We start from the raw sequence: 19,693 nt of genomic DNA on the forward strand, positions 1-19,693 counted from the left end.
GTGTTGTCTGTGGGATATTGCTGGTGCAGAATGGAAGTCATATTTTCCTACATAGTAATATGCACTGCACTTCATTGCTGTGAGACATTTTAACATGATACGGCACTAAATAAATGCAAGCTTTTTTTTTAACTTTCTAAGCTTAAACTTAAAGATTGGCTATTTGGGTATGGGATTGGAGGGCCGGCGAGGCTTGTGGAATCCCAGAAAGTGCCATTGCTTTCAGAAGAGGGAGGAACCTGTAACAAAAATAAGGGAAATACTTAAAATGGCTGAAGATCAACCTATGTAGAAGGCAACACTTTGCACTAAATTATAGCAACTATGATAATTGATAAAGAGGAGGTACTAGAAAGGCTGGCTGTACTTAAAGTAGATAAGTCACCAGGACTGGATGGGATGCATCCTAGGATGCGGAGGGAAGTAAAGGTGGAAATTGCGGAGGTACTGGTTATAATATTCCAATCCTCCTTGGATACGGGGGTGGTGCCAGAGAACTGGAGAATTGCAAACGTTACACCCTTGTTCAAAAAAGGGTGTAAGGATAAACCCAGCAACTACAGGCCAGTCAGTTTAACCTCGGTATTGGGGAAGCTTTTAGAAATGATAATCCGGGACAAAATTACCAGTCACTTGGACAAGTGTGGATTCATTAAGGAAAACCAGCACGGATTTGTTAAAGGCATAACTAACTTGATTGACTGGTGGAATGGGCGGACATGTGGCAAATGAAATTTAATTCAGAAAAATGTGAAGTTGTAGGAACGCGGGTTCCTAACTAAAAGACTGAGTTCTACTCAGGTGATCAAACAAAATGAACTTTAATGAAACAAACAGGTTTTAACAAGAAACTGCAGGATAACATCGAATGTAGGTCTGCTCTCTCTGGAGGCTCCACGAGGACTGCCCCTGCAGTCCCATGGCTGACGTCATGACGTCATCACGTTTTCCCGCCAGTGGGGAATCACGTGATGAATGGCGTGACGTCATCACATTTTAGCCGCGCTGTTAAAGTAACCACGCTCTGTACAGTTAAACAGCATAAATAAAGATACAGACCCAGGCTGTAGCTAACATGTTGTTAAAGGAATTATATACAAACGATCTGAGTCCTTTGGTGGCTCCGCCACATGCGCCCCCCCAGATTTGTCTTTAACAGCAAAAGTGAGGCGTCGAGGAGGCCTGACAAGTCTGTCCGAGTGACTTTGGTAACCCTGCAGAGGAAGCTAATGGCCGGTGGTCGAGCTGGCGGGCAGTTGTGGTTGAGCTGGCGCGGTGAGTGTGGTCGAGCTGGCGGGCGGTTGTGGTTGATCTGGCACGGCGGCTGCGGGCGGTCGGCCACATTTCGGCGGCTGAGCAATGACGACTGGGCGGTCCATGTCCAAGGGAGCCGGCTTCAACCAGTCCACCGAAATGTGATCCGGCTTTCCTCCGATGTCAACCGAAAAGGATTTGTCTCCTGATTCAATGACGTGGAAAGGACCAGTGTAAGGGGGCTTGAGCGGATCCCAGTGAGCGTCGTGGCCGATAAATATATACTCGGCGTTCATCAGCACGGCTGGCACGTGGGAGCTCTGTAGGCCGTGATTTGAAGTAGGCACTGGAGCAAAACATCTGGCCACTTCCTGGTGGCTGACGAGCTGCTGGGAGGCGGACCACAGCTCTGTGGGAGAAGGGAGGAAATCCCTTGGTACTCGGAGCGGCTGGCCATAAATGAGTTCTGCCGAGGACGATTGCAGGTCTTCTTTGGGCGGCGTACAAAGACCCAAAAGGACCCATGGGAGTCTGTCCACCCATCCCGCACCTTGAAGACTGGCCTGTAAGGCGGCTTTAAGCGACCTGTGGAATTGCTCACACAGGCCGTTCACCTGTGGATGATAGGTGGTGGTGCGATGAAGTTTGGTGCCGAGCCTCTGAGCTACAGCATTCCAGAGCTCCAAGGAAAATTGTGACCCACGATCGGAGGAGATGTCCGCTGGTACCCTGAAACGAGCAACCCAACAGGAGATGAAAGCTCTCGCGACGTCTGCCGAAGTGGTGGAAACCAAAGGAGTTGCCTCTGGTCACCTAGTGGTGCGGTCCACCATGGTGAGGAGATGCATATAACCATGGGAAGACGGAAGTGGCCCCACAAGGTCCACATGCACGTGGTCGAAACGACGCTCCGGAACAGCGAACGTAGCCACCAGAGCTTTTACATGACGCTGGACCTTGGCCTTCTGGCAGACTACGCAGGTGTTGGCCCAGTCACAGACATCGAGGTGCATACCCTTCCAGACGAACTTCGCCGACATTAGCCATTGTGAAGCCTTCATACCAGGGTGTGACAACCCGTGTATGGCGTCAAACACCTTCTGGCGCCATGCGACTGGGACGATAGGTCGGGGAACACCCATGGAGACGTCGCAAAGGAGCGTGGTGCCTGCGGCCTGGAAACTGACGTCGGTCGCTTGGAAACTAGAGGGGACGGTCCTGTATGCTTGGACCTCTGGGTCCGAGACCTGATCCGCAGCCATGAGGGCGTAGTCAATCCCAAGGTGAACCGCATGGACCGTCGCACGGGAGAGGCAATCCGCTACCAGGTTGTCTTTACCAGACACATGTTGACTGTCCGTGGTAAATTCAGAAATAAACATCAGGTGACGTTGTTGACGAGCTGACCACGGTTCGGCGGTCTTGGCCATGGCGAACATTAGAGGCTTGTGGTCGACAAAAGCCGTGAAGGGGCGTCCTTCTAATAAGAACCGGAAATGGCGAATGGCTAGAAAAAGGGCCAGCAACTCCCGATCGAAGGTGCTGTATTTTCTTTCATTTCTCCATAGTTGACGGCTGAAAAATGCCAGCGGTTGCCACGTGCCGCTCACCCACTGCTCCTGCACTGTGCCGATGGTGTAGTCTGACGCGTCTGTGGGGGATGGGTGCCTCGTGGCAACGCAGCACTGCTAGGTTTCTGTGAAAATCTTATCTGCTTCGGCAGCAAGCTCGGCACAGTCTGTGACCTCGGACCTGGCTAGGGCAGCCTACACCTGCTCCAGCAGTTGGCAGAGGAATAGCTCCTGGAAGAGGAAGCCTTCCGGTTCGGCACCTAAGAGTGTGAGCATTTGGCTCATGAGCTCGGACGGTTTGGAGTCCCCGAGGCCGGGCATAGCGAGGAGCTGGCGAGCGCGTTCTGACTCCGAGAGCCCGAAGACTTGTAGCAACCGCACCTTTAACGTATCATACTTGCGGTCAGTAGGAGGGCTACCGAGGAGGCTGACGATCCACGAGGCAGTGGCGCTATCGAGGGCGGAGACCACGTAGTAATAACTGGTCTGATCCGCAACCATGTTCCTGATGGCGAACTGGGCTTCAGCCTGGTAAACCACGCGGCTGGTTGTTGCTCCCAGAACTGTGGCAGTTTCAGAGTCATGGCGTTCGTGTCCATGCTGAAGATCTTCCGCGAAAACCGTTCACAAAAGTCGGGGTCACCAATGTAGGAACACGGGTTCCTAACTAAAAGACTGAGTTCTACTCATACGATCAAACAAGACGAACTTTAATGAAACAAACAGGTTTTAACAAGAAACTGCAGGATAACATCGAATGTAGGTCTGCTCTCTCTGGAGGCTCCACGAGGACTGCCCCTGCAGTCCCGTGGCTGACGTCATGACGTCATCACGTTTTCCCGCCAGTGGGGAATCACGTGATGAACGGCGTGACGTCATCACGTTTTAGCCGCGCTGTTAAAGTAACCACGCTCTGTACAGTTAAACAGCATAAATAAAGATACAGACTCAGGCTGTAGCTAACATGTTGTTAAAGGAATTATATACAAACGATCTGAGTCCTTTGGTGGCTCTGCCACAAAGTGATACATTTTGGTAGGAAGAACGAGGAGAGGCAATATAAACTAGAGGGTACAATTCTAAAGGGGATGCATGAACAGAGATGTGCGCAAATCATTGAAGGTGGCAGGGCAGGTTGTGAAAGTGGTTAAAAAAGCATACGGGATCCTGGGCTTCATAAAGAGAGGCATAGAGTACGAAAGAAAGGAAGTTATGATGAACACTGGTTCAGCCTCAACTGGAGAATTGTGTCCAATTATGGGCACCACACTTTAGGAAGGATGTGAAGGCCTTAGATAGGCAGAAAAGATTTAGAAGAATGGTTCCAGGGATGAGGGACTTCAGTTATGTGGATAGACTGGAGAAGCTGGGGTTGTTCTCCTTGGAGCAGAGAAGATTGAGATGAAATTTGATAGAGGTGTTCAAAATTATGATGGGTCTAGACAGAGTAGATAGAGAGAAACTGTTTCCATTGGCGGAAGGGTTGAGAACCAGAGGACACAGGTTTAAGATGATTGGCAGAAGGTCCAAAGGCAACATGAGGAAAAACCTTTTTACGCAGCGAGTGGTTAAGATCTGGAATGCACTGTCTGAAAGGGTGGTGGAGGCAGATTCAATCATGGCTTTCAAAAGGGAATTGGATAAGTACCTGAAGGAAAAAAAATTGCAGGGCTATGGGGAAAGGACGGGGGAGTGGGACTAGCTGAAGTGTTCTTGTAGTGAGCCAGCATGGGCTTGACAGGCTGAAGGACCTCCTTCTCTGCTGTAACCATTCTATGATTCTATGATTCTTACTGTTACCAGCATTTGTTAGTGTTGTAGATTAATTTGTTTAGTGTAGAGATGTGCAACAGTTTTTATTTTGAAGCACTGAGATCAGAGACAAAATGAATGGATTAGTTGTGAGCTAATCCTTTTGGGGAAAGAAAAATACAATTTCATAGACGTTGAAATCTTTATGCAGCAGATGCAGCAGCAGACTGGATCTTGCTCTTTGGAATGTTCCTTCAGTGGTTAGCAGGGCTCACTGTTGTAAAGAAAGCTCCTGCTGTACAAACTTTAGAGGGCTAGAAATTCATCACGGGCAGTGGCACAAAACGGGCGCTGTCGGATCGGCTGCCCGTTATACACAGCGGCTGATATTCCGTTCCATTGCAGTCAATGCAGTGAATAGCAGATCCTGCCTATAATGGGCGGTCGATCCAGCGCTGTCCGTTTTGTACCAGAACCCGTGATGAATTTCTAGGCATCTGTATTTAATGAAACAGAAAAGGGGGGGGAAATTTAGCATTGCCCCATTTGGGGCGCCATTATCGGCTGTGAGCAATGTTTAGCGCCTGGCGCTAATTATCGCCTCCTACTGCAAACTTGGCTTTCACCGCCCATGCAGTTGATTGGAGCGCTAAATCTGGCGCTACAAACCTGTCTTAAGGCACAAAGGCCGAGGAGCGAGGCACTAACTCAGAGCACGGGTGCAGCGCAGGTGCTGTCAATTAGCGATGGAACACAGACACACTGGTGCCGGCCAGTTTTAAAGGGGAGGGTAGATCTTGCTCTCCATCTACATCCTGCTCATTGGAGCCTTGAATCTCAGCCTGGAGAGACCTGTGCCTAAATCTTGCAGCCAAGGACTATGGAGAGGGTGAGAGAATGAGCACAGTGCTTCAGCGAGCGGGCCTTGGAGGCTCTGGTTGGCGCGGTGGAGTGCAGAAGATCAATACTGTACCCAGAGAGTGGCAGGATGCCTTTGCCGTGCGAGTACAGAAGTGTGTGGAGGGAGGTGGCACAGAGCGTCTCCTCTTGGAGCATGGTGCCCAGGACCCATATACAGTATATCGAAAAAAGTTCAATGACCTCATTCGGGTTGTCAGGGTGAGTGGCTTTTTTTCAATATCTTTCTATCCCTCCATCTCAACCTCACTATGGCCAGAGGGTCTTAAAACCCGAATGCCCAACACTCATCCAACACCTATGGCCCTCTCATGAAACACACATGCACATTCCACACTTTGCATACAGTACGGGCTATTCACCTGTGGGAGGCACATCAGGCAAGACCATGGCTGCATAGAGTAAGGGCTATTCACCTATGGGAGGCACATCAGGCAAGACCATGGCTGTATATTTACTCAGATGCCATCCTTTTTCTTGCAGGCCAAGCTATCTCATAATAGGAGACAGCAGCAACAGACGGGTGGAGGGCGGCCTCAGCTGCAACCCCGCAGCGATCTTGAGGCGCGTGTCCACAGAATTGTGGCAAGCCGGGTGATTGGTCCCTTTGCCCCTGGAGAGGCCAACCCCGTTCTGGACAGCAATGGTAAGGTCATCACCTTTTTATCCTCTCTCCTTCCACTTGTCCCTCACAACACCAGCCTTTGACACTTTCAACCCAACTTACTAAATTGCTGCACTCATTCCTCCCTTACTGCCAGCCTGTCCTCACGCTAAAGCCACTCTTGTACCTCCCAGCTTTCAGATGGTGATTCATCAGCTGAGGAGACGGGCCCTCAAGCTGCCAGTGGGAGTGAAGCTGCAGGCGAGGAGGAAGATGTAGCCGGAGCATCAGCGCCACCCTCTCCCGAGGAAGCCCATGCCCACACTGGGAACACGACTTCCCTGGAGGGGAGCAGGGGGGAAGGGTCTGATGAGGCTGAAGCTCTAGGACCCAGCGGGCTGCAGCAACATGATGGGGGTAGGGAAGCTCGGGGGCTTCTCCCTGGAGGGAGAGTATGCCAGCGAGTCCTGCTGCACTGGACGCAGAGGAGGAGCGGCTCATTGCTGAAATAAACACCTAGACGGTAGACATGCACACTGAGCTCATGGGTGCAGTGGGAAGGGTGTCTGAATGCATTGAATCACTGGCAACGTGTGTGGAGCACTTCGCTGTAGTACATGCGGATGCCACGCTAATGCTTAGTGCTGCAATTCAGTCACTGGCTGCCATGACCCCATCTCTGACTGATCTCATGCAGACTCAGATTGAGGCCACACGAGCACTGACTGCTGCCATCCTCGCTGGTTCGGACACATTTCCCCGGGGCTCTCACCGCGCCGCAGCAGGCCAGCATCCTGTGCTCCAGCAGATTGCTCCGGATGCTGATGCGCTGCCCCGTGGGAGTGCCAGTATGTCGGTTGAGCAGGGAGTTGCTGTCCTCTCTCAAGATGACAGCATTCCTGCTGCCACCACTGTCACTTCTCCATTGCACTTGCCACCGCCTGTAGGACAGACTGCTGCCACTCATGCAGAATTGGTGCAGTCTGCAGCCGGGCCCTCCAGGCCCAGAGCTGGTCGAGGCCGTCCTTCAAGGGCATCTGCAGTCTCAGGTTGTGACAATCAGCAGCCTTCCACCAGCCTTGCTGCAGCCACTGGGGTCCCATTATGGAGGAGCTGTAGGGTGGGAAGGGGGAAGTGCGCAATGGAAGGAGATCACCCTCGAAGGGCAAAAAGTAGGAGGTGTGACAAAATGTTGGTCAATTTTTTATTAAAGGCCGAGGTTCGTGGTCAAATTTTTGTTTAGTGTTTTGGACATTATCTCCAGGTTTTGAGAACCAGTTATGTTAATGACTGTTTTTTTGTGTTTCTTTCTATTAGTTTGTCATGCGGAAATGAAACACACAGAGTTTGTAAAATAAATAAGTTTTTGTATTCAAAATGTACATGTTTGGTCTTTGGCATCATTGCTGCATTGGCCGGCTTAGGGGTTGCGGGTTGGTTTCATTCATGTTGTTCTCAATGGCAGAAGCCATTTCCTCAGCAGGGGCCTAGAAGCGGCTTGCTATCAGACGTTGACGGACGGCCTTTCCAGTTTCAACATTGTGGGCCTCCTTCCTGCCTTGGTGCTGCTGATGATCATCCTCCTCCTCTTCCTCCTCCTCTTCCTCCTCCTCCTCTGGTGGTGCTCCAAGGCCTGCTGGCATTGGCTGGGTCCTGAGGATTGCCAGTTTATGCAGCATGCAGCACACAGCTACGAAGAGGGAGACTCACTCAGGCGAGTACTGCAGGGCTCCTCCTGAATGGTCCAGACAGTGGAACCGTTGCTTGATTGTGTGCTCAACGATGTTCCTGGTAGCGAGATGGCTCTCGTTGTACCGCAGCTCAGCAGGGGTGTTGGGGGTACGGAGCGGTGTCATCAGCCAGGTGCACAGTTGATAACCCTTGTCCCCGAGAAGCCAACCACTTGGCTGATGCGGTGCCTGGAAAAGTTCTGCCACAGTAGTCTGGCGCAGGATGAATGCATCGTGGCTGCTGCCAGGATAGCGGGCATTGATAGCAGGTATCAGCTGCCTGTGGTCACAGACCAACTGGATGTTTAAGGAGCGGAACCCCTTTCGTTTGGTGAAATCCTCTGCATTCTCATGCGGAGCACGCAATGCCACATGCATGCAGTCAATGGCGCCCTGCACCATGGGGAAGCCCGCTATCCTCGCAAAGCCCAATACGCGTTCATGCTGTTTGGCCCAGGCCATGGGGTAAGAGATGTACTGTCATCTCCTTTTATAGAGGGCATTTGTGACCTGACGGATGCAGCAATGGACCACGAACTGGGAGATATTGGCGATGTCCCCAGTAGCTGCTTGAAAGGAGCCGGTGGATTAAAAGTTCAGAGCCACTGTGATCTTCACTGCCACTGACAGAGATGGCCTGGTCCTCGGTAGAGGCTGCAGATCTGGCTGCAGCAGGTAGCAGAGCTCAGTGACCACCTCCTTGCTGAAGCTCAACCTTCGCAAACACTGCTCCTCAGGCATATTAATGTAGGAGAATTGTTGGTGAAATACCCTGGGAGGGTAAGGTCTCCTGTACCGAGGCCTGTTGGCCCTCCTCCATCTGGCCATGATTGCAATTTTCTCTCTGCGTCTCTGTGGCCTCCGATTCTGCTGGAGCAGGACGATGACCCGAATCAGTGCAGCCCCCATAGTCTCTTGGCAATCAAAGTAATGAAGGTCAAAAACAAAATTACCTGCAAAGTGATGCTCAGTAGCCAAAACTATTTTACACAGCATTGATTCTATGCAGAAGTCTCTCCTTCTCTCTCTCAGAATCTCTCTCTCTGTCAGAACTGTAGTGTATGTAGCTTTAAGAGAGAACTACTTTTACAGCTCCTGTATACTGTAGTACCGGCAGTGACCACACCTGTATATAAGCCTTGAGCATGCCTCTGTACCCCAGTCTTGAGACTACTCTACTCCAGTAAATACCTGTTGATTGTTAAGTTACAGCCTCCGTGTAGTTCTTGGGAAACATCCTATCTTAAAAATCACGGATCTAACAGTGGCGACGAGGCTGATTCGAATCTGCCTGCAACTCTGCATTTCCCTTCAAGGATTCGCTCCGGGAGGACGGTGGAAGAAAGTCGAGGCCAGAAGCACGAGCGTCGACCAAGAGCATCCACCCAGTCATCCGGCAGAAAGTAAACATCACATGAGAGGCTGCTGAGAGCCGGGCTTGGTTCCCCAGCCACGACGATCCAGCAACAGACTGGCAACAGGTGCAGTGCACACCCTTCCCGGACAGCGGCGGCTTGAGCCGACCGATGGCGTAGAAAAGCCGAGCAGCGTCGACGGGGTAAGAGAGAGGGTGAAGCGCACAGGGCGCGGCCGGGGGGTTGAAAACCGAGCGGCGTCGAGGAAAAACAAACAGAGAGAGAGAGGGTAAAGCAGCAGCCGGGTTCAGGACCGAGCGACGGCAACAGGAAAGGCGCACAGGAGAACACGCAGAGCACAGCCAGGGCTCAAGGGCTGAACCGCGTCCGCTGGGAGAAGAAGGGAGAGCACGGGAGACGCCATTGAGCCGCAGAGAAGAAGGGAGAACCTGGGAGACGCCATTTTTAGAAGCCGCAGCGGAGAAGAAGGGCGAGCGCGGGAAGGAAGGAAAGCGCGGGAGACGCCATTTTGTGCCAGCGGAGAAGAAGGGAGAGCGCGCGAGACGCCATTTTAGACAGTTAAATCACACCCAGGGATGGCGAAGAGTGGCAGTATCATGGCGTTCGACAATTAAGTCAAAGATTGGGCAACATATGTGGAATGCATTGAGGTGTACAGCAGGGCGAATGAAGTGCCAGATGCTAGGAAAGCACTGGTTTTGTTAAATTCCATGGGTGCAAAAACCTATGGCTTACTGCGAAATCTGATAACCCCAGAGAAGCCCATGGATAAGAATTTCGAAAGCATAGTAGAAATCCTACAGGACCACTTAAGCCCCACACCGCTGCTGATAGCCAAAAGATTTAAGTTTCACAAAAGGAACCAGCATAAAGACAAAAGTAATGCTGAGTATTTAACGGAACTGCGCAAACTATCGAAACACTGCCAGTTTGGAACGGGACTAGCAGATACTTTAAGGGACACGTTTGTGTGTGGGCTTCAAAGTGACGGAACCCAGAAACGGCTTCGATCAGAAAAGGATCTTACACTGGACAAGGCTTTCAGCATGGCAGTATCACACGAAGCAGCAGCACGGGGTGCTGCAGAGATACAATGGAGAGCGCAAGAATACGGCACCAATGAAATGTCATATGGAGCAGGGAAGTGTTATAGCTGCAGCAGAACAACATGCAACCAGAAGGATTGTTGGTTCCAGGACCAAGTGTGCAGACAGTGTGGAAAAGTAGGACACATAGCAAGAGTCTGCAGGTCAGGGAAGAAAACCAACAGCCTGCAGGTCAGGGAAGAAAACCAACAGCAAGAAATCTCCACAGGAGAAGTACAAAAAGGTACATAAGGTGATGGACAGTAGTTCAGACGAACAGGGAAGTGATACAGACGCCGGAAGCAAGGAGCTGGGTTGTCTGAAACTACATAAGGTAACCAAAATGGAGGATCGCCAGACTATCTGGGTCACACTCAAGATAGACGGAGTCCAAGTGAAAATGGAATTGGACACTGGATCAGCCCTAACAGTCATAAACCAAAGGGACTACAAGCGGCTATTTTCACATATACCCTTGGAAGCTACAGAGATTGTCTTGAAGACGTACACGGGGCAAAAAGTCTACCCCAAAGGGAAAATAAGGGTGAAAGTGATATACAAAGGTCAGGAAATACCTAAAATGGACCTATATGTATTGCCAGATGGAGGACCACCACTACTAGGACATGAATGGTTCCGGAAGATACAATTAGATTGGCATTCCATACAGGCACTGAAGGTTGAGGCCAAAAAGGGTGACGACGCCACACCTGGACGACTGTCAAAAATGCTAATTGACGCACAAGAAGTGTTCCAGGAGGGACTCGGAACACTAAAAGGCATAACAGCAACGATTAAAATAAAGGAAAATGCAAGGCCAAAGTTTTTTAAGGCCAGACCGGTGCCTTACGTGATCCGACCAGCCATTGAAGCAGAGCTGGAAGGGTTGGAACGTTCAGGAGTACTGTCCAAATAGACTGGAGTGAGTGGGCTACATCCATCGTCCCTGTAATGAAGAGGTCGTTGAGCAATACGCCTGGGGAACCAAAGAAGCTCCGCATCTGTGGGGATTTTAAGGTGACAGTGAACCCAGTCCTTCACACGGTACAATGTCCGCTTCCACAGATTGAGGATATTTTCGCCTCGCTATCTGGAGGTAAACGCTTCACCAAAATTGATCTGGCCCAGGCGTACTTGCAAATGGAGGTGGAAGAAGCCTCGAAACAATACCTCATGATCAACACTCATAAAGGTCTCTATCAATACAACCGACTTGTGATCGGGGTAGCATCGGCTCTGGCTATTTGGTAAAGGGCCAGGGACCCAGAGTTATTTGGACGACATCCTGGTCACGGGCGAAAATGACAGTGATCACCTCGCCAACCTGGAGAAGGTGCTCACTAGATTAAAGGAATATGGGCTACGAGCTAATCGCCACAAGTGCGAGTTTTTCCAGGAGCAGATCTCGTATTGTGGCCACATTATTGATGAAGAGGGGTTACATAAGTCCCCTGAAAAGATTGAGGCAGTAGTCAAGGCTCCAGCACCGGAAAATGTGTCACAACTGAGGTCGTTCCTCGGGTTGGTGAACTACAACCATAAGTTCTTACCAAATTTGTCTGCAGTAGTACACCCACTGAACACCCTACTGCAAACGGGGGTACCATGGAAGTGGAATGACGAATGTAAATGAGCTTTCCAGAAGTGCAAAGATTTGATCACATCAAAAGAGGTGTTGGCCCATTTCAACCCAGCACTGCCAATCCGGTTGGCATGTGATGCATCACCCTATGGTATTGGAGCGGTGTTGTCGCACAAATTCCCAGACGGGTTGGAGATGCCAGTAGCCTTTGCGTCTCAGTCACTAACCTCAGCCGAGCGCAACTACGCCCAGATTGACAGGGAGGCCCTCAGCCTAGTATGGGGAGTAAAAAAATTCAACCACTATCTGCATGGACAGAAGTTCACCTTGCTGACTGACCACCAACCACTTGTCTCCATCTTTAATCCAAAGAAGGGCGTTCCGGTGATGACTACACAACGGTTACAAAGATGGTCCCTTTTTCTAGGGGCGAACCAATATGAAATAGAATATAAAGGCACAAAACAGCATGTAAATGCTGATGGGCTATCACGCTTGCCACTGCCTACTGTGGAGGAAGCACCAGCAGTGGACCCTATCGAGATATTTTATTCATCAATAATTGAACGATTGCCAATAACTAACGCGGGTATAGAGAAGGAGACACGCAATGATCCGCCACTGTCTCGGGTATATGATTTGATGGTGAGGGGATGGCCAACACATGGCGACTCACTGTTGCCAGCATTCTCATCCAGAAGAGAACAGCTGTCAGTATGCCAGGGGACAGTGATGTGTGGATCCCGAGTGTTAATTCCACCCAAGTTAAGGGAGAGAGTGCTAAATGAGCTTCAAGAAGGTCATCTGGGAGGGGTGAAAATGAAAAGCCTTGCTAGGGCTTATGTGTGGTGGCTGGGGATTGATCAACAAATCGAGGACCTAACTAAGAGCTGCTCAGGATGCCAGAAGATCCAAAATGCACCACCACATGCCCCTCTACACCCCTGGGAGTGGCCCGCCTCTCCATGGCAATGGGTGCATATTGATTTTGCTGGTCCATTCATGGACTCCATGTTTTTAATAGCTGTGGATGCACACTCGAAATGACCTGAGGTGATCCAAATATCCTCCAACACCACGGAGAAAATGATTGCAGTCCTATGGACCATCTTTGCCAGGAACGGCTTGCCAGAACAGATTTGCTCTGATAACGGACCACAGTTTGTGTCCGAAGCTTTTCGAAGATTTATGAAAAGGAATGGGGTAAGGCATTACACCTCCGCTCCGTATCATCCAGCCACCAATGGATTGGCTGAGACGTTTGTACAAACCTTTAAAAAAGCAGTAAGGGCCATGTGCGATGACACTGCAGCATAAGGTGGATAATTTCCTGTTAGCCTACAGAAATGCGACACATACAATCACCAACCAGACCCCGGCCATGATGTTCTTTAACCGAAGGCTGAGATCTCGTCTGGATTTGCTCAGACCAAATGTGCGAAGAAATGTTGAGGATAAACAATTCCAGCACATCAATGAGAAGCTGACAAGGAGCTTCAATGTAGGACAACCCGTCTTGGCCCGTGATTACCGAACAGAGAAATGGCAACCCGGAACGATATGCACACGGCAGGGGCCATTAATGTACACAGTGGATGTCGGGGAGAACATTGTGAGACGCCACGTCGACCAGATCTTAGCGACACAGGAACGAGTCAACCCCATGTCTCGCGTACCTGGGAATGAACCCGACATACCGGTAGCATCTACCTCAGAAACAGTAGCAGTGGAAACCGATGGAAGGGGGCCAGAATCGCCTCCACACCAAGAACAAGAACCTCAGGAAAGGCGCTATCCAGAAAGGATCAGGAAGCCGCCCCAAAGACTGAATTTATAAATGGACATGTTTAATGTGCATGTTAAAGTGTTAATTGTTATTTGAATGTTATGGGTACTGTTAATCTAAAAGGGGAGGAATTGTAGTGTATGTACCTTTAAGAGAACTACTTTTACAGCTCCTGTATACTGTAGTACCGGCAGTGACCACACCTGTATATAAGCCTTGAGCATGCCTCTGTACCCCCAGTCTTGAGACTGCCCTACTCCAGTAAACACCTGTTGATTGTTAAGTTACAGCCTCCGTGTAGTTCTTGGGGAACATCCTACTTTAAGAATCGCGGATCTAACAAGAACGAGTGGTGCAAAAATGTCTACCACAGAAAAAGCCAGGAAGAGGCTGCCTTTAAATAGCGCCCCCCCGCCCCCCCCCCACAGCAACTGGGAAGCATTCCAGTCTACCTGTTGTTGCTTGCTCCAGGCGGAAAGGAGGGTTGGCGCCACTCAATATCCATTCCGGGGCACCACAAGGGCATTGCACGCTTGAATGATGTCAAGATCTGCGTGCGCAAGAGATCAGGGCGGTATTGTTTAGCGCCGCAGCAAAATGTCCGGTCAATTTTGCAAGAGGCGCAGATATCGCCACGCCTGGGCACTAGTTGCTTTGTGCCCCATTACTGCCCTCTTAAGGCATTAATAGGAGGCGCAAACCAACTGAATTTTCCCCCCAAGATTCCTTGAGGATGTAACCAAGCAATTGCTATATATGAAGCCCATTGTAGAGTGATACTTGTCACTTAATGAGGCTTAATGAGGCTCATATCTTCCTATCAAGTGAAAGTGCTATGCTTATTTGCTATTTTGCAGAATGCTGTGATAAGAATTTTATTGGCTCCATAACAATTTTGGTACATTTTCTCTAATCTAGACACCTAAGAAAAATTCAGTGAAATCAGTAAGGAAGTACAGGGAAAACGTGTATAGTATAAAGGAAAGGGCCAACCATGATTAGCTAGAGATGGCCGTGCAGGTGGTATGTTGTAACTGCAGCATGTGGGACTTGGTGGAGACCAACGAGATCCCAAGCACCCACATCTGCAGTAAGTTTCTGCAGCTCGAGGAAGTTCGGCTCAGAGTTGTTGAGCTGGAGTCCGAGCTGCAGTCATTGTGATGCATCAGGTAAGTTGAGAGTTTTCTGGACACTTTGTTCCAGTAGGCAGTCACACCCCTTAGGTTAAGTAGTACTTTAGAGTTAGTCTATGGTCAGGGACAGGAGGGTGTGACTGCAAGTCAGGAAGGTATGGGGACCCAGGATATAGTGATGGAGGAGCCTCAACCCTTGACCTTGTCCAACAGGTATGTGGCGCTTGCTGCCTGTATGGATGAGAACAAGGACGGCAGGGAGGATGGGCAAACTGACCATGGCACTGTGGTACAGGAGGCCATTCAAGTGGAGGGAGTGAAAAGGAATATGGCAGTGGTAGGCGACAGTATAGTCAGGGGGATAGATACTGTTCTCTGCAGCTGCGACAGGGAGTAACGAAGGTTGTGTTGCCTGCCCAGTGCCAGGGTTAAAGATATCTCCTCGCTGCTGGAGAAGAACTTGGAGTGGGAAGGGGAGGATCCAGTTGTCATGATCATTGTAGGAACCAACGACATAGGTAGAACTAGGAATGAGGTTATTCTGAGAGAGTTTGAGGAGTAGGGGTCCAAATTAAAAAGCAGAACATCAAAGGTAATAAATTGTGTGCCAATTGGCATAGGGATAAGCAAATTGGAAGGTTAAATGTGTGGCTGAAAGCTTGGTGTGGGAGGCAGAGGCTTTGCTTCATGGGCCACTGGCACCAGTACTGGGGAAAGAGGGAGCGGTTCCGTTGGGACGGGCTCCACTTAAACCGGGCTGGGACCAGTGTCCTGGTGAACCGAATAACTAGGGCAGTAGACAGGGCTTTAAACTACTGAAGTGGGGTGGGAGAACTCAAGGAAAAATAGAAATAAGTCAAAGCTAAAGGCTCTATATCTGAATGCGTGAACCATTCACCACAAAATAGATGAATTAATAGCTCAGATAGAAATTAATAGGTTTGATCTAATAGCCATAACGGAGACATGGTTGCAAAATGACCAAGTTTGGGAATTAAATATTCCAGGATACTTAACTTTTAGAAGAGATAGGCAAAATGGAAAAGGAGGAGGGGTAGCCCTGATAATAAAGGATGGGATAAAGACTGTAGAGAGAAAGGATCTTAGCTCTGAAAATCAAGAAGTAGCATCAGTTTGGGTAGAGTTAAGAAACAGCAAGGGGCAGAAAATATTGGCGGGAGTTGTTTATAGGCAATAGTTGTAATGTAGGGCAGAGTATAAATCAGGAAATTAGAGGCGCATGCAACTAGGATAATACAGTAATCATTGGGACTTTAATCTACATATAGATTGGCCAAACCAAATTTGCAGTAATAGTGTGAAGGATGAGTTCATGGAATGTATACAAGATAGTTTTTAGAATGATCAGTATGTTGAGGAACCAACGAGGGAACAGGCTATTTTAGATCTAGTATTGTGCAATGAGAAAGGGTTAATTAATAGCCTTGTAGTAAAGGGGCCTTTAAGGAGGAGTGACCATAATGTGATAGAATTTTATACTGAGTTTGAAAGTGAGTTAATTAAGTCCGAAACTAGGGTCTTAAATCTGAACAAAGCAAACTACGTAGGTATGAGGGGGCGAATTGACTAAGGTAGATTGGGAAACTACATTAAAAGGTATGACGGTAGACAAGCAATGGCTAGCATTTAAAGAATTAATACATAATTTACAACAAATGTACATTCCTTTAAGGCACCAAAACTCCAGAGGAAAAGTGGTCCAACCGTGGCTAACAAGAGAAGTTAAATATATTGGGCCATATTTTGCGACCCCTATGGGTGCGTACGAGGTGTGTACGCGCCCGTAACGGCCGCACAAGTTCCGGGTCTAGGCATGCAAAGCGCATGTGCTGAAACATGGCACTTGTGATCTGTCAAGAATCTTCCCAGAACTGTTCCAACCATCGCATCAAGCTCGTAGCTGGCTCCTCGGGGACAAGGGTTATCCACTCTGCACCTGGCTGATGACACCGCTCCGTAACCCCAACACTCCTGCTGAACTCGCCTACAATGAGAGCCATAGCACCACTAGGAACCTGATCAAACAGACTATCGGCGTTCTGAAGCAAAGGTTTCAGAGTCTTGACCACTCTGGAGGAGCACTGCAGTACTCCCCTGATCGAGTATTGGCTTTCATCATTGTGTGCTGCATGCTGCACAACCTGGCTATTCTGAGGACGCAGCCATTGCCACCAGGGATTAGTGCACCAGGAGCAGGAAGAGGGAGGGGAGGATGAAGAGGAGGAGGAGCAGCAACAACGTGCGAGGGAGGCGCTTAGTGTTGCTTCTGCTGGGGTCGCTCATGAACGCTTCATAATATAGCGCTTCCGATGAATAGGGAGAAGATGGAATTTGGGCTCAACAACCACATCATTACAGCCACCCTGCAGCCCCTATGAGCAGCCAAAGTTCCAATGAGAAACATGAGGACATTTGTAACATTTAAATCAAAATAAAAAAATGTATTATTCTGAACAATTGTGTCTTATACACAACCAATAACCAACAAACACCAATTTATTAACAAACTCAACTGGTTCTTGGCACATCGAAATAATTCTTATCAAAGTCAGCAGTATATTTATAAACACATCCAACTGTGATACAAATACTTGTAGGACATGTGGAATTACACCTCGCTCTGTCCAACAGGTTATAGAGTTCGGATTTGAGACTTATGAGAAATTACACCAGGCACACGGGTTCTGCCTTTAACCTTTTATTGTTCCTAAGACAGATTCAAAACCCCAACCACTATTCAAGCAGTTCACCAATAATGTTACAGGAAATCATACATACAACCACCCGCCGATGATCAATTCGGTACCCATTGATTGTAGACCACTTCCTTCTGACTGCAGTAGCTCTCCACCTTCCTACTGCAGTGCCGATATTTTTAGTCACCGTTTTTTAAGTTTTCCTTTTTCAGTAAATCAATCATTCAGAGTTTGAGAGATGTCCCTTTAATGTTCGAGCTGAGTTGTTTGAGCTATCAAAATTTCACACTCACCCATCCTGTGTGGTTACCCGCTTGCTGCCTTTATCAAAGCCCCAATTGATCATTCACTCATAAATGTTTACGGAAGTGGCAGTAAACTACTTGGTCACATTTCACGTGTTCCGTTGCATCCTGTATTTTAGAAATTTCAAGGCTTGACTCCTCCCCTTTAGCCACCAAAAGTCATTCTACAACCTTGTGGCCTGCTTGTTGTAGACAAGAAGGGTGAAAAATTTGGTTGGTTATCGCAGATAGGGGGCACTAACAGGGTGCTAGGAACTTAGCGCCCAAGTATGCCGATTTTAACGCCGCTCACGAAATTGACCAGTCGTTTTGCGGCGGCGCTAAACATTATCGCCACGATCTCCTGCGCCTGCAGATTATGACATCAGTCGAGCATGCAATGCCCCAATAGCGCCCCAGAACGGATATTGAGTCGTGCCCCCTGTCTTAGTGCCTGCCGCTAGGAATGACAGGTAGAGGGGAATGTTTTCAAGTCAGGAAGGGGCTGGGGGAGCGCTATTTAAAGGCGTGCGTTTCCTGCCTTTTCTTGTCAGCAAAACTTTTGGTACATGCATGTTCAGAGGGAGAGAGACGTCTGGAGAGCTTTAACGCTGTCCTAAGGAGTTTTAGCCCTCAACACCACTTTTGAGGTTCCTAAGTGCCGAGCTCTTTCCCTGGGCCTATCTATTAGTGCTTCCAACACAATTGCTTTTGAGGTCTCTCCAGGCCGAGATTCAAGGCTGCAATGAGCAGTGTGTGGCTGGCCAGCAAGATGGCCGCTCCCCTTTAAGAACTGGACTACGCCAGTCTGTCTGGCTTCCATGGTAACTGACATCGCCTGAGCTTCGGTAGCATTCTGAGGTAGCGCCTCGCTCCCCGACATTTGCGCCTTAAGAGAGGTGATTTAGTGCTCAAATCACCTCCGGGGCGATAGAGGCGAATTTTGCAGTCGGAGGTGATAATTAGTGCCAGGTGCTAAACTTTGCGCCTGGCCAATATTAGCGCCCCAAAATGAACGATACACACTTTTTTTACCCGAAGTCTGCAAATCTAAGGGGGTTTGTTTATCTCTGTTGTCTATGACTACCTCCTGCAGTCACAACCATTTGTTCTGTCAGTATCTGCTTATCTGAAACACAGCTCTTGAAATATCTCCATCAAAAAGCAGCTTCGATTCAATAGTATCTTTTGAAAGCACATTTGCTCACCAAATGTTCGCTGCCTTTTAGTAAAGCACATCAAAGCACAAAGCTACGGACATGGCAACGGCACATCCAGCCCAGTAGACCCTGCAAAGTCCTCCTGACCAACATCTGGGGACTTGTGCCAAAATTGGCAGAGCTGTCCCACAAACTAGTCAAGGAACAGCCTGACATAGTCAAACTCACAGAATCATACCTTTCAGCTAATGTCCCAAACTCCTCCATCACCATCCCTGGGTATTTCCTGTTCCATCGACAGGACAGACCCACCAGTGGTGGCAAAGTGGTAGACAGTCGGGAAGGAGTGACCCTGGGAGTCCTCAACATTGACTCATCACAGATGCCGGTCTTCAGCCAATTCGATTCACTCCATGTGATATCAAGAAATGGCTGAGCACACTGGATACGGCAAAGGCCATGGGCCCCGACAACATCCCAGCTATCCTGCTGAAGACTTGTGCTCCAGACCTAGCCGCGCCTCTAGCCAAGCTGTTCACGTACAGCTACAATGCTAGCATCTATCTGACAATGCAGGAATGTCCTGTCCACAAAAAGCAGGACAAATTCAATCTGGCCAATTACCACCCCATCAGTCTGCTCTCAATCATCAGCAAAGTGATGGAAGTTGTCATCGAAAGTGCTATCAAGCGGCACTTACTCATCAATAACCTGCTCACCGATGCCCAGTTTGGGTTCTAC

Source organism: Somniosus microcephalus, chromosome 1, assembly GCF_052327205.1.
Source record: "Somniosus microcephalus isolate GS21.2 chromosome 1, FLI_Smic_1.0, whole genome shotgun sequence".
NCBI lineage: Eukaryota > Metazoa > Chordata > Chondrichthyes > Squaliformes > Somniosidae > Somniosus > Somniosus microcephalus.